The following is a 7033-nucleotide window of genomic DNA, read 5'->3' on the forward strand; positions in this document are numbered from 1 at the left end:
ATGTAGCCTCATCTTTATGTTATGTAGTCCCGTATTTATGTTATGTAGCCCCATCTTTATGTTATGTAGTCCCGTATTTATGTTATGCAGCCCCATCTTTATGTTATGCAGTCCAGTATTTATGTTATGTAGTCGCGTATTTATGTCATGTCGTCCCGTATTTAAGTTATGCATTCCCATCTTTATGTTATGCAGTCCCGTGTCTGTTATGTAGTCCCATGTTTATGTTATGCAGTCCATCATTATGTTATGTAGTCCAGTATTTATAATACGTAGTTCCGTATTTATATCATGTAGTCACGTATTTAAGTTATGCATTCCCATCTTTATGTTATGTAGTCCCGTATCTGTTATGTAGTCCCATGTTTATGTTATGCAGTCCCATCATTATGTTATGTAGTCCAGTATTTATGTTACGTCGTTCCGTATTTATGTCATGTAGTCACGTATTTACGTTACGCATTCCCATCTTTATGTTATGTAGTTTTGTATCTGTTATGTAGTCCCATCTTTATGATATGCAGTCCCATCATTATGTTATGTAGTCCCGAATTTATGTTATGTAGTCCCATCTTATGTTATGCAGTCCCATCATTATATTATGTAGTCCCGTATTTATGTTATGTAGTCCCATCTTATGTTATGCAGTCCCATCATTATGTTATGTAGTCCCGTATTTATGTTATGTAGTCCCATCTTATGTTTTGCAGTCCCATCATTATGTTATGTAGTCCCGTATATATGTTATGTAGTCCCATCTTATGTTATGCAGTCCCATCTTTATATTATGTAGTCCCGTATTTATGTTATGTAGTTCCATCTTATGTTATGCAGTCCCATCATTATGTTATGTAGTTCCGTATCTGTTATGTAGTCCAATCTTATGTTATGTAGTCCCGTATTTATGTTATGTAGTTCCATCTTATGTTATGTAGTCCCATCGTTATGTTATGTAGTCCAGTATTTATGTTATGTAGTCCCATCTTATGTTATGCAGTCCCATCTTTATGTTATGTAGTCCAGTATTTATGTTATGTAGTCCCATCTTTATGTTATGTAGTCCAGTATTTATGTTATGTAGTCCCATCTTATGTTATGTAGTCCAGTATTTATGTTATGTAGTCCCATCTTATGTTATGTAGTACCATCGTTATGTTATGTAGTCCAGTATTTATGTTATGTAGTCCCATCTTATGTTATGCAGTCCCATCATTATGTTATGTAGTCCAATCTTATGTTATGTAGTCTCGTATTTATGTTATGTAGTCCCATCTTATGTTATGTAGTCCAGTATTTATGTTATGTAGTCCCATCTTATGTTATGTAGTCCCATCGTTATGTTATGTAGTCCAGTATTTATGTTATGTAGTCCCATCTTATGTTATGCAGTCCCATCTTTATGTTATGTAGTCCAGCATTTATGTTATGTAGTCCCATCTTATGTTATGTAGTGCAGTATTTATGTTATGTAGTCCCATCTTATGTTATGTAGTCCCGTATTTATGTTATGCAGTCCCATCTTTATGTTATGTAGTCCCGTATTATGTTATGTAGTCCCATCTTTATTTTATGCAGTCCCGTATTTATGTTATGCAGTCCCATCTTTATGTTATGTAGTCCCGTCTTTATGTTATGTAGTCCCGTCTTTATGTTATGTAGTCCCGTATTATGTTATGTAGTCCCATCTTTATTTTATGCAGTCCCGTATTTATGTTATGCAGTCCCATCTTAAAGTTATGCAGTCCCGTATTTATGTTACATAATCCCAACTTTATGTTATGTAGTCCCGTATTTATGTTATGTAGTCCCGTATTATGTTATGCAGTCCAGTCTTTATGTTATGTAGTCACGTATTTATGTTATGTAGTCCCATCTTATGTTATGTAGTCCCGTTTTTATGTTATGTAGTCCCGTATTTATGTTATGTAGCCCCATCTTTATGTTATTTAGTCCCGTATTTATGTTATGTAGCCCCATCTTTATGTTATGTAGTCCCGTATTTATGTTATGCAGCCCCATCTTTATGTTATGTAGTCCCGTATTTATGTTATGTAGCCCCATCTTTATGTTATGTAGTCCCGTATTTATGTTATGTAGCCCCATCTTTATGTTATGTAGTCCCGTATTTATGTTATGTAGCCCCATCCTTATGTTATGTAGTCCCGTATTTATGTTATGCAGCCCCATCTTTATGTTATGCAGTCCAGTATTTATGTTATGTAGTCGCGTATTTATGTCATGTCGTCCCGTATTTAAGTTATGCATTCCCATCTTTATGTTATGCAGTCCCGTGTCTGTTATGTAGTCCCATGTTTATGTTATGCAGTCCATCATTATGTTATGTAGTCCAGTATTTATAATACGTAGTTTCGTATTTATGTCATGTAGTCGCGTATTTAAGTTATGCATTCCCATCTTTATGTTATGTAGTCCCGTATCTGTTATGTAGTCCCATGTTTATGTTATGCAGTCCCATCATTATGTTATGTAGTCCAGTATTTATGTTACGTCGTTCCGTATTTATGTCATGTAGTCACGTATTTACGTTACGCATTCCCATCTTTATGTTATGTAGTTTTGTATCTGTTATGTAGTCCCGTATTTATGTTATGTAGTCCCATCTTATGTTATGCAGTCCCATCATTATGTTATGTAGTCCCGTATTTATGTTATGTAGTCCCATCTTATGTTTTGCAGTCCCATCATTATGTTATGTAGTCCCGTATATATGTTATGTAGTCCCATCTTATGTTATGCAGTCCCATCTTTATATTATGTAGTCCCGTATTTATGTTATGTAGTTCCATCTTATGTTATGCAGTCCCATCATTATGTTATGTAGTTCCGTATCTGTTATGTAGTCCAATCTTATGTTATGTAGTCCCGTATTTATGTTATGTAGTTCCATCTTATGTTATGTAGTCCCATCGTTATGTTATGTAGTCCAGTATTTATGTTATGTAGTCCCATCTTATGTTATGCAGTCCCATCTTTATGTTATGTAGTCCAGTATTTATGTTATGTAGTCCCATCTTTATGTTATGTAGTCCAGTATTTATGTTATGTAGTCCCATCTTATGTTATGTAGTCCAGTATTTATGTTATGTAGTCCCATCTTATGTTATGTAGTACCATCGTTATGTTATGTAGTCTAGTATTTATGTTATGTAGTCCCATCTTATGTTATGCAGTCCCATCATTATGTTATGTAGTCCAATCTTATGTTATGTAGTCCCGTATTTATGTTATGTAGTCCCATCTTATGTTATGTAGTCCAGTATTTATGTTATGTAGTCCCATCTTATGTTATGTAGTCCCATCGTTATGTTATGTAGTCCAGTATTTATGTTATGTAGTCCCATCTTATGTTATGCAGTCCCATCTTTATGTTATGTAGTCCAGCATTTATGTTATGTAGTCCCATCTTATGTTATGTAGTCCAGTATTTATGTTATGTAGTCCCATCTTATGTTATGTAGTCCCGTATTTATGTTATGCAGCCCCATCTTTATTTTATGCAGTCTCATCTTTATGTTATATAGTCCCGTATCTGTTATGTAGTCCCATGTTTATGTTATGCAGCCCCATCATTATGTTATGTAGTCCCGTATTTATGTTATGTAGTCCCATCTTATGTTATGCAGTCCCATCATTATGTTATGTAGTCCCGTATTTATGTTATGTAGTCCCATCTTATGTCATGCAGTCCCATCATTATGTTATGTAGTCCAGTATTTATGTTATGCAGCCCCATCTTTATTTTATGCAGTCTCATCTTTATGTTATATAATCCCGTATCTGTTATGTAGTCCCATGTTTATGTTATGCAGCCCCATCATTATGTTATGTAGTTCCGTATTTATGTCATGTAGTCACGTATTTGAGTTATGCATTCCCATCTTTATGTTATGTACTCCCGTATCTGTTATGTAGTCCCATCTGCATGTTATACAGTCCCATCATCATGTTATGCAGTCCCGTATTTATGTTATGTAGTCCAGTATTTATGTTATGTAGTCTCATCTTTATGTTATGTAGTCCCATCTTTATGTTATGTAGTCCCATTTTTATTTTATGCAGTCTCATTTTTATGTTATGTAGTCCCGTATTTATGTTATGTTGTCCCATATTTATGTTATGTAGTCCCTTCTTTGTGTTATGTAGTCCCGTATTTATGTCATGTAATACCATGTTTATGTTATGTAGTCCCGTATTTATGTTATGTAGTCCCGTATTTATGTTATGTAGTCCCATCTTTATGTTATGTAGTCCCGTATTATGTTATGTAGCCCCATCTTTATATTATGTAGTCCCGTATTTATGTTATGTAGTCCCGTATTTATGCTATGTAGTCCCATCTTTATGTTATGTAGTCCCGTATTTATGTTATGTAGTCCCATATTTATGTTATGTAGTCCAGTATTTATGTTATGTAGTCCCGTATTTATGTTATGTAGTCCCGTATTTATGTTCTGCAGCCCCATCTTCATGTTATGTAATCCCGTATTATGTTATGCAGTCCCATCTTTATGTTATGTAGTCCCGTATTATGTTATGTAGTCCCATCTTTATTTTATGCAGTCCCGTATTTATGTTATGTAGTCCCATCTTTATGTTATGTAGTCCCGTCTTTATGTTATGTAGTCCCGTATTTATGTTATGTAGTCCCGTATTATGTTATGTAGTCCCATCTTTATTTTATGCAGTCCCGTATTTATGTTATGCAGTCCCATCTTTAAGTTATGCTGTCCCGTATTTATGTTACATAATCCCAACTTCATGTTATGTAGTCCCGTATTTATGTTATGTAGTCCCGTATTATGTTATGCAGTCCAGTCTTTATGTTATGTAGTCACGTATTTATGTTATGTAGTCCCATCTTATGTTATGTAGTCCCGTATTTATGTTATGTAGTCCCGTATTTATGTTATGTAGCCCCATCTTTATGTTATGTAGTCCCGTATTTATGTTATGAAGTCCCATCTTTATTTTATGCAGTCCCGTATTTATGTTATGCAGTCCCATCTTTAAGTTATGCAGTCCCGTATTTATGTTACATAATCCCAACTTTATGTTATGTAGTCCCGTATTTATGTTATGTAGTCCCGTATTATGTTATGCAGTCCAGTCTTTATGTTATGTAGTCACGTATTTATGTTATGTAGTCCCATCTTATGTTATGTAGTCCCGTATTTATGTTATGTAGTCCCGTATTTATGTTATGTAGCCCCATCTTTATGTTATGTAGTCGCGTATTTATGTTATGTAGCCCCATCTTTATGTTATGTAGTCCCGTATTTATGTTATGCAGCCCCATCTTTATGTTATGTAGTCCCGTATTTATGTTATGTAGCCCCATCTTTATGTTATGTAGTCCCGTATTTATGTTATGTAGTCCCGTATTTATGTTATGTAGTCCCGTATTTATGTTCTGCAGCCCCATCTTTATGTTATGTAGTCCCGTATTATGTTATGCAGTCCCATCTTTATGTTATGTAGTCCCGTATTATGTTATGTAGTCCCATCTTTATTTTATGCAGTCCCGTATTTATGTTATGCAGTCCCATCTTTATGTTATGTAGTCCCGTCTTTATGTTATGTAGTCCCGTCTTTATGTTATGTAGTCCCGTATTATGTTATGTAGTCCCATCTTTATTTTATGCAGTCCCGTATTTATGTTATGCAGTCCCATCTTTAAGTTATGCAGTCCCGTATTTATGTTACATAATCCCAACTTTATGTTATGTAGTCCCGTATTTATGTTATGTAGTCCCGTATTATGTTATGCAGTCCAGTCTTTATGTTATGTAGTCACGTATTTATGTTATGTAGTCCCATCTTATGTTATGTAGTCCCGTATTTATGTTATGTAGTCCCGTATTTATGTTATGTAGCCCCATCTTTATGTTATGTAGTCCCGTATTTATCTTATGTAGCCCCATCTTTATGTTATGTAGTCCCGTATTTATGTTATGCAGCCCCATCTTTATGTTATGTAGTCGCGTATTTATGTTATGTAGCCCCATCTTTATGTTATGTAGTCCCGTATTTATGTTATGTAGCCCCATCTTTATGTTATGTAGTCCCGTATTTATGTTATGTAGCCCCATCTTTATGTTATGTAGTCCCGTATTTATGTTATGCAGCCCCATCTTTATGTTATGCAGTCCAGTATTTATGTTATGTAGTCGCGTATTCATGTCATGTCGTCCCGTATTTAAGTTATGCATTCCCATCTTTATGTTATGCAGTCCCGTGTCTGTTATGTAGTCCCATGTTTATGTTATGCAGTCCATCATTATGTTATGTAGTCCAGTATTTATAATACGTAGTTCCGTATTTATGTCATGTAGTCACGTATTTAAGTTATGCATTCCCATCTTTATGTTATGTAGTCCCGTATCTGTTATGTAGTCCCATGTTTATGTTATGCAGTCCCATCATTATGTTATGTAGTCCAGTATTTATGTTACGTCGTTCCGTATTTATGTCATGTAGTCACGTATTTACGTTACGCATTCCCATCTTTATGTTATGTAGTTTTGTATCTGTTATGTAGTCCCATCTTTATGATATGCAGTCCCATCATTATGTTATGTAGTCCCGAATTTATGTTATGTAGTCCCATCTTATGTTATGCAGTCCCATCATTATGTTATGTAGTCCCGTATTTATGTTATGTAGTCCCATCTTATGTTATGCAGTCCCATCATTATGTTATGTAGTCCCGTATTTATGTTATGTAGTCCCATCTTATGTTTTGCAGTCCCATCATTATGTTATGTAGTCCCGTATATATGTTATGTAGTCCCATCTTATGTTATGCAGTCCCATCTTTATATTATGTAGTCCCGTATTTATGTTATGTAGTTCCATCTTATGTTATGCAGTCCCATCATTATGTTATGTAGTTCCGTATCTGTTATGTAGTCCAATCTTATGTTATGTAGTCCCGTATTTATGTTATGTAGTTCCATCTTATGTTATGTAGTCCCATCGTTATGTTATGTAGTCCAGTATTTATGTTATGTAG

The sequence above is a fragment of the Saccoglossus kowalevskii genome, chromosome 21 (genome assembly GCF_978046115.1).
Source record: "Saccoglossus kowalevskii chromosome 21, keSacKowa6.1, whole genome shotgun sequence".
Classification (NCBI taxonomy): Eukaryota; Metazoa; Hemichordata; class Enteropneusta; family Harrimaniidae; genus Saccoglossus; species Saccoglossus kowalevskii.